The sequence below is a fragment of the Macaca thibetana genome, chromosome 6, assembly GCF_024542745.1.
Source record: "Macaca thibetana thibetana isolate TM-01 chromosome 6, ASM2454274v1, whole genome shotgun sequence".
Classification (NCBI taxonomy): domain Eukaryota; kingdom Metazoa; phylum Chordata; class Mammalia; order Primates; family Cercopithecidae; genus Macaca; species Macaca thibetana.
Genome location: NC_065583.1, coordinates 101,237,902 through 101,247,351, shown reverse-complemented (window position 1 = coordinate 101,247,351; position 9,450 = coordinate 101,237,902). Strand labels below are relative to the sequence as shown.

Below are 9,450 nucleotides of genomic sequence, written 5' to 3'. Positions count from 1 at the left end.
TCTATACATTAACAGTGAACTGTCCAGAAAAGAAATTAAGAAAATGATCCCATTTACAATAGCACCAAAAAGAAGAAAATATTTAGGAATAAGTTTAACCAGGAAGGTGAAGAATCTGTACACTTAAAACTATAAAATATTGATGAAAGAAAGAGAATAAATAGAGTTGGGCATGGTGTCTCACACCTGTAATCCCAGCACTTTGGGAGTCTGAAGCAGGAGGATTGCTTGAGCTCAGTAGTTCAAGAACAGCCTGGGCAATATAGTGAGACCTCACCTCTACAAAGAAAACGGAGAAGGAGGAGGGGGAAGAAGAGGAAACAACTAAATAGAAAGCTATTTCATTTTAATGGATTGGAAGAATCAATATTGTTAAAATGTTTATAGTATACAAAGCTATCTACAGATTCAATCCCTATCAAAATTCTAATCCCTATCACAATTCTAATGCTATTCTTTAGAGAAATAAATAGAAAAACAATCATAAAATTCATACAAAACCACACACACACACAAACACACAAAATCCAAATACCCAAAGCAATCTTGAGAAAGAAAAACAATTCTGGAAACATCACACTCCCTAATTTCAAACTATATTATAAAGCTATAGTAGTCAGAATAATATGATACTGGCATTAAGAGAGACACATTGACCAATGGAACAATAGACAGAGCCCAGGAATAAAACTATGTATACATGGTTAACTAATCTTTGAGAAGGGTATCAAGAATACACAATGGAAAAAGGAAAGTCTATTCAATAAGTGATGTTGAAGCTGGGTGCGGTGGCTTATGCCTCTAATCCCAGGACTTTGGGAGGCTGAGGCGGGTGGATCACCTGAGGTCAGGAGTTTGAGACCAGCCTGGCCAACATGGCAAAACCCCCATTTCTCTTAAAACATGCAAAAATTAGCTGGGCGTGCTGGTGCACGCCTGTGATCCCAGCTACTCGGGATGCTGAGGCAGGAGAATTGCTTGAAGCCAGGAGGCAGAGGCTGCAGTGAGCTGAGGTCATGCCACTGCACTCCAGCCTGGGTGACAGAGTATGACTCTGTCTCAAATAAATAAATAAATAAACGAACAAACAAACAAATAGGGCGAGCACAGTGGCTCAGGCCTGTAATCCCAGCACATTTGGAGGCCGAAGTGGGTGGATCACCTGAGGTCAGGAGTTTGAGTCCAGCCTGGCCAACATGGTGAAACCCTGTCTCTACTAAAAATACAAAAATTGGCTGGGCACAATGGCACATGCTAGCTACTTGGAAGGCTGAGGCAGGAGAATTGCTTGAACCTGGGAGAGGGTGTTGCAGTAAGCCAAGATCGTGCCACTGCATTCCATCCTGGGCGGCAGAGTGAGACTCCATCTCAAAAAAAAAAAAAAACAAAAACCAACAACAACAAAAAATTAAAAATAAATAAACAAACAAATAAGTGATGCTGGGAAAACTGTATGTCACATGCAAAAAAAAAAAGAAAGAAATTGTACCCTTACATTATATACAAAAATTAACTCAAAATGGATTAATGACTTAAATGTAAGACTTGAAATACAAAACTCCAAGAAGAAAACACAGGAAAAAGCTTCTTGATATTAGGGGAAAAGTGTCTTGACATTGGTCTTTATAATTTTGTTTTGGCTGTGACACCAAAGCACAGGCAATAAAAGTAAAAATAAACAAATGGAACTACATCAAACTAAAATGCTTCTGTGTAGCAAAGGAAACAACCAACAAAATGAAAAGGCAACCTATGGAATCAGGGCAAATATCTGTAAACCTTACATCTGAAAATATAGCCCGGGCGCGGTGGCTCGCGCCTGTAATCCCAACACTTTGGGAGGCCACGGCGGGCGGATCACTTGAGGTCAGGAGTTCAAGACCAGCCTGGCCAACATGGTGAAACCCCGTCTCTACTAAAAATACAAAAATTAGCCGGGCATGGTGGTGCATGCCTGTAATTCCAGCTACTCAGGAGGTTGAAGCAGGAGAATTGCTTGAACCTGGGAGGCGGAGGTTGCAGTGAGCGGAGGTCACATCACTTCACTTAGGCCTGGGTGATGGAGTGAGACTCTGTCTCAAAAAAAAAAAAAAAAAAAGAGTTATATAAAGAAAATAAGAAGCTCATACAACTCACCAGCATAAAGCCAAATAACCAAATTTTAAAAATTATTTTTATTTTTTTTTTTGAGACAGAGTCTCGTTCTGTTTCTCAGGCTGGAGTATGATGGCAAGATCTCTGCTCACTGCAACCTCCACCTCCCGGGTTCAAGTGATTCTCCTGCCTCAGTCTCTCGAGTAGCTGGGATTACAGGTGCCCGCCACCACGCCTGGTTAATTTTTTGAATTTTTAGTAGAGATGGGGTTTCACCATGTTGGCCAGGTTGGTCTCAAACTCCTGACCTCAGGTTATCCACCTGTCTCAGCCTCCCAAAGTGCTGGGATTACAGGCATCAGCCACTGCGCCTGGCCACAAATAACCCAATTTTTTAAAAAGGCAAAAGATCTTGAATATAGATTTTTCCAAAGAAGCCATACAAATGGCCAAAAGGCACGTGAAAAAGTGCTCAACAGCACTCATTGTCAGAGAAATGCAAGTCAAAACTCCAATGAAGTATTGCCTCACACCTGTTAGAATGGTTATCAAAAAGACAAGGAACGTGAAATTTCGGTAAGGGTGTGGAGAAAAAAGAACTTTTGTATATTGTTGGTGGGAACGTAAGTCGGTACAGCCATTATGAAAAAGAGTATGGAAGTTTCTCAAAAGTTAAAAATAGGGCCAGGTGTGGTGGCTCACATCTGCAGTCCCAGCACTTTGGGAAGCTGAAGCAGGGGGATTGCTTGAGCCCAGGAGTTTGAGACCAGCCTCGGCAACATAGTGAGACCCCATCTCTATAAAAAAAAATACAAAAATTAGCCAGGTGTGGTGGCACACACCTATAGTCCCAGATACTCGGGAGGCTGAGGTGGGAGGATTGCTCGAGCCCGGGAAGTGGAGGTTGCAGTGAATTGAGATCTTGCCACTGCATTCTAGCCTGGGCAACAGAGTGAAGCTCTGGCTCAAAAAAAAAAAAAAAAAAAAGAAAAGAAAAGAAAAGAAAAAAAGAAAAAAGAAAAAAAAATTAGGTCCTAGGCACAACCTGAGTCCTGTCCTCTTGCTTTTCTCCCAGACAGCATGAGCTTTACCACTCGCTCCACCACCTCCTCCACCAACTACTGGTCCCTGGGCTCTGTCCAGCTGCCCAGCTACATGGCCCAGCTGGTCAGCAGCATGGCCAGCATCTATGCAGGTGCCAGGGGCTCAGGCTCCCAGATCTCGGTGTCCCACTCCACAAGCTTCTGGGGCGGCTTGCGGTCTGGGACCTGATGGGAATAGGGGAAATCCAGAAGGAGACCATGCAAGGCCTGAACAGCCATCTGGCCTCCTACCTGGACAGAGTGAGGAGACTGCAGACTGATAAATGGAGGCTGGAGAGCAAAATCCGGTAGCATCTGGAGAAGAAGGGACCCCAGGTGAGAGACTAGGGGCATTACTTCAAGACCATTGAGGACCTGAGGGTTCAGATCTTCGCAAGTACCGTGGACAGTGCCTGCATCATTCTGCAGATTGACAATGCCCATATTGCTGCTGATGACTTTAGAGTCAAGTGTGAGACAGAACTGGCCATGTGCCAGTCTGAGGAGAGTGACATCCATGGGCTCCGCAAGACCATTGATGACACCAATGTCACTCAGCTGCAGCTGGAGACAGAGGTTGAGGCTCTCCAGGAGGAGCTGCTCTTCATGAAGAAAATCCACAAAGAGGAGGTAAAAGGCCTCCAAGCCCAGATTGCCAGCTCTGGGTTGACTGTGGAGGTAGATGCCCTCAAATCTCAGGACCTCACCAAGATCATGGCAGACATCCAGGCCTAATACGACAAGTTGGCTCAGAAGAACTGAGAGGAGCTGGACAAGTACTGGTCCTAGCAGACTGAGGAGAGCACCAAGCAGTCCACTGAGATCAGAGCTGCTGAGATGATGCTCACGGAGCTGAGATGTAAAATCCAGTCCTTGGAGATCAACCTGAACTCAATGAGAAATCTGAAAGCCAGGTTGGAGAACAGCCTGAGGGAGGTAGAGACCCACTATGCCATGCAGATGGAGCAGCTCAACAGGGTTCTGCTGCACCTGGAGTTGGAGCTGGCACAGACCTGGGCAGAGGGGCAGCACCAGACCCAGGAGTATGAGGCTCTGCTGAACATCAAGATCAAGCTGGAGGCTGAGATCGCCACCTACCACTGCCTGCTGGAAGATGGGGAGGGCTTCAATCCTGGTGATGCCCTGGACAGCAGCAACTCCATCCAAAGCATCCAGAAGACCACCACCTGCAGGATAGTGGACGGCACAGGGGTGTCTGAGACCAACGACATCAAAGTGCTAAGACGTTAAGCCAGCAGAAGCCGGGTATCCTTCGGGGCGCAGGAGGCCAATACAAAGTTCAGAGGTCATTGGGAAAAAAAATTAAAAATAGAACTACCATACAATCCAGCAATCCTACTTCTGAATATATATCCAGAGGAAATGGAATCAGTATCTCAAAGAGGTATCTGCATTCCCATGTTAATTGCAGCACTATTCACAATAGCCAAGATATGGAAACAACCTAAGTGTCCATGGATGGATGAATGAATGAAGAACATTTTGGTGTGTATATATACAATGGGATATTATTCAAGCCACGTAAAAGAAGAAAATCTTGCAATATGCAACAACATTGATGAAAGCAGAAAACATCATGCTAAGTGAAATAAGCCAGACCCAGAAAGACACATAACGTATGATTTCACTTGTAGAATCTAAGAAAGTCAAATTCGTAGAAGCAGAGTAGAACGACAGTTGCCAAAGGCTGAGGAGTAGGAGAAATGAAGAGATGTTGATCACAGGATATAAACTTTCAGCTCTAAGATGAACAATTTCTGAGCTTGGCTCAGACCCCCACTTCTAAATAAAAAAAAAAAGATGAACAAGTTCTAGGGATCTACTGAACAGCAAGGGTAGTGTTGAATGCGTTAATTTGATTATGATAATCATTACAAAATCTATACACATATGTCAAATCATCATGTTGTATGCCTTGACTATATATGATCTTTGTCAATTAAACTTTTTTTTTTTTTTTTTTTTAGACATAATCTTGCTCTGTCACCCAGGCTAGAGTGCAGTGGCAGGACCTTTGCCTCCCAGGTTCAGGCAATTCTCATGCCTCAGCCTCCCAAGTAGCTGAGATTACAGGCGCCCGCCACCGTGCCTGGCTAATTTTTGTATTTTTTTGTCGGTTTTTTTGTTTTGTTTTGTTTTGTTTTGTTTTTGAGATGGAGTGTCACTCTGTCGCCAGGCTGGAGTGCAGTGACATGATGTCAGCTCACTGCAACCTCCAACTCCCTGGTTCAAGCAATTCTCCTGCCTCAACCTCCCGAGTAGCTGGGATTACAGGAACGTGCCACCATGCCCAGCTAATTTTTTTGTATTTTTCCTAGAGATGAGGTTTCACCATGTTGGCCAGGCTGGTCTCACACTTCTGACCTCAGGTGATCCGCCCACCTCAGCCTCCCAAAATGCTGGGATTACAGGCGTGAGCCACTGTGCTTGCCCTAATTTTTGTATTTTTAATAGAGACGGGGGTTTCACCGTGTTGGCCAGGCTGGTTTCAAACTCCTGACCTCAAGTGATCCACCCACCTCAGCCTCCCAAAGTGCTAAGATTACAGGCATAAGCCACTGCCCCAGCCTACATTTTTTTTTTTTTTTTTGAGATTGTCTTGCTCTGTCACCCAAGCTGTAGTGCAGTGATGCCATCACAGTTCACTTTGACTTCAAACCCCTTGGGCTCAAGCAATCCTCCTGCCTCAGCCTCCCGAGTAGCTGGGTCTATGGGTATGTACCCACCACACCTGGATATATACATTTTTTTGAGATAGGGTCTCAATCCCATTGCCCAGGCTGGAGTGCAGTTGAACAATCATGGTTCACTGCAACCTTGACTTCCCCGGCTCAGGTGATCCTCCCACCTCAGCCTCCTGCATAGCTGGGACTACAGGCACATGCCACCATGCCTAGCTAATTTTTGTATTTTTTTGTAGAGACGGGTTTTGCCTTGTTGCCCAGGCTGATCTCAAATTCCTGAGCTCAGGCAATCTGCCTGCCTCAGCCTCCCAAAGTGCTGAGATTACAGGCATGACTCACCACACCTGGCCTCAACTATTTTAAAAAGAGAGAGACTTGAATACTTACAACAAGAAGCAGAAGACTGAAGTGAGTTTGGTGATCTAATCAAACACTGTTAGAAATTTCCAAAAGACATAGCAAGTGCTCTTGTTCACAAAGAAAATGAAATTCAAGTTTTGAGTAATGGCATTGTGCAGCTGAAATAGCTGCAGGTGACCAGACTGAGAAATTAAAAAACAGACGATGCATGTCTCACAAAAGGAATCTTTGTTAACAAACAAAGTCGAAAACCATGTAGACCATTTCTAATCCAAACTGAGTGCTGAGTTGATGGCTTGGCAAGGGCTGGGAAACAGAGAAGTTGGAACACAATTCTTGCTTGTTGCATCAAGCCATAGATCTGCTAGTAAATGAATATAAAACCTTACATCAAGGCCAGGTGCGGTGGCAGAGGCTGCAGTGAGCCGAGATTGTGCCACTGCACTCCAGCCTGGGTGACAGAGTGAGACTCCATCTAAAAAAAAAAAAAAAAGAATGGGAAGGGAAGGGAAAGATAAGACATACCAGCTACAGAGTAGGTAAAATTCTGCAAGTAGAGAATTCGAGGAATGGAGGATGAAGGGCAGAAAGCAAAGATCTTACCCAGGTTTCTCTTGGTGCTAAGAAAAGTTGTGACAGCTAGTTGACAACATATACCCCAGAATGAGCTCTAACTGGCAAGAAGATGCAAGCTGCTAGACTGAGACAGATCTGTGTATATCAAAATTAAATAATTTTTCAAAAAAAAAAAAAAAAACCAGGAATTTCCGACAAACTCCAGGAAGACCAAAATGACAAAATCTTTCAGAGAGATGTTTAGTAATCCAAGATTGATCGTTGGCCCACCCTTTGAACCTGGTGAAAGCCTCCACTGTTACTGATATTGTACCCATATGGAATATCTTACTTTTGTCTTTTTTTTTTTCTTTTGAGACAGAGTCTTGCGCTATCACCCAGGCTGGAGTGCAGTGCCATGATCTTGGCTCACTGCAACCTCCACCTCCCAGGTTCAAGCAATTCTTGTGCCTCAGCCTCCCAAGTGGCTGAGACTACAGGCATGCACCACTACACTTGGCTAATTTTTGTATTTTTTGTAGAGATGGAGTTTTGCCATGTTGGCCAGGCTGGTCTCAAACTCCTGACCTCAAGTGATCCACCCAACTCAGCCTCCCAAAGTGCTGGGATTACAGGCATGAGCCACCACACCCGGCCTCACTCTTGTGTTAGTGAAACAGATGTGTTAAAATGAAACTGTGTCTGTGGATGGTCCTATACCTAGTCCCCGGTGATCATTTCAGGTATCTAAAACAGTGTCTATCTCTCATCTGCATGTTGGGATAGCTTCATCGGTAAACCTTACTGGGGAAACTCACCATCTTCTTACATTTATTCATTCATTCTACAAAATGTTATTAAGTGCCTTTCATGACTCATGGATTTTGTTAAGCATTGGAGATAGAACACGGAACAAGACAACGTTCTAGTCTTTGTAGAACTACATTCTAACAGAGGAAACAGACAAGTAATAGAGAAACTGATAATACAATTTCAGGCAGGGATGAGGGTTACAAAGGAAAACTAAGCAGAGGAAAGGGGTAGTCATGGGAATGTTACTTTATATGTGGTGGTCAGAGAAGGCTGCCCTAAGGAGATAGACATGAATGGACAGATGGAGGGAACCATGTGAAGATCTGGGAAAGGTCCCCCAGGCAAAGAGAATAGCCAGTGCAAAGGCCTTGAGCCAGAAGCATGTTGGATATGTTGGAAAAATAGCTTTGTTTCTGAATCTAAAATAAAAGTTGGAGAGGGGGGAAAAAAGACGCTCTTAAAGTGAAAAAGGCAGACCACAGAATGGGAGGAAATATTTGCCAACTATTGATTTGATAAGAGGCTAGTACTCAGAATATATAAAGAACACTTACAACTCAACAATAAAGAGACAAATAACTCATTTTCAAAATTGGCAAGGTATTTGAATAGATATTTCTCCAAAGAAGGTATAAAAATGTCTGATAAGTATATGCAAAGACAATAAATATCACTATTCATTAGGGAGATGCTAATCAAAACCAGAATGAGGGCTGAGTGCAGTGGCTCACACCTGTAATGCCAGCACTTTGGGAGGCTGAGACGGGTGGATCACCTGAGGTCAGGAGTTCCAGACCAGCCTGGCCAACATGGTGAAACCCTGTCTCTACTAAAGATGCAAAAATTAACTGGGCGTGGTAGCATGTGCCTGTAATCCCAGCTACTTGGGTGGCTGAGGCACAAGAATCGCTTGAACTTGGGAGGTGGAGGTTGCAGTGAGCCTAGGTCATGCCACTGCACTCCGGCTTGGGCAATAGAGAAAGACTTTGTCTCAAAAAAAAAAAAAAAAAAAAAAAAAAAAAAAAACCCAACCAGAATGACATATCACTTTACACACACTGGAATGGCTAAAATTTAAAAAGATAATAAGTGTTAGCAAGAATATGGAGAAATTGGAACTCTCTTACATTACTGGTGGGATTGTAAATTGGTATTATGACTTTGGGAAACTATTTAGCAGTTCTTCTGAATGTTAAACACAGTTACTGCATGGCCTAGTAATTTTACTTCCAAGTAGAACTGAGATTAGGTAACTGGCTACAGTTGCTGGGCTAACCAAGGGTGGTGAAAACATATGTCCACACAAAAACCTGTACATGAGTGTTCATAGTAAAACATAATTCATAATAGCCAAAAAGGGAAAACAACACAAATGTCCATCAATTGATGAATTGATCAGTTTTGAGACAGGATGTCACTCTGTTTGCCCAGACTGGAGTGCAGTAGCACAATCGCAGATCACTGCAGCCTCGACCTCCTAGGCTCAAGCAATCCTCCCACCTCAGCCTCCCAACTGGAACTACAGGCACGTGCTACCACACCAGCTAATTTTAAAAATTCTTTTTGTAGAGAAAAGGTCTTGCTGTTGCCTAGGATGGTCTCAAACTTCTGGGCTCAAGCAATTCCCTGCCTTGGACTCCTAAAGTGCTGGAATTACAGTCATGAACCACCATGCCTACTGACAAGAGAAATTTTTATTAGAAAGTCATAATTCACTGAGTGCTTACCAAACGCCAGACATGGTGCTCAGCACTTACGGCAACCTGTTCCAGGGGTACATATTGTTACAATCTCCATGCAACGCTTGAGGAAACGGAGGCTCTAATATTAGGTAACTGGCT

General features: G+C 43.7%; 1 pseudogene; it reads left to right on the top strand.

Annotated features, from left to right (window-relative positions):
* The first annotated feature begins 3,174 nt into the window (after window positions 1–3,174).
* LOC126956156 (keratin, type I cytoskeletal 18-like) lies at window positions 3,175–4,427 on the top strand (annotated as a pseudogene).
* The last annotated feature ends 5,023 nt before the right edge of the window (window positions 4,428–9,450 follow it).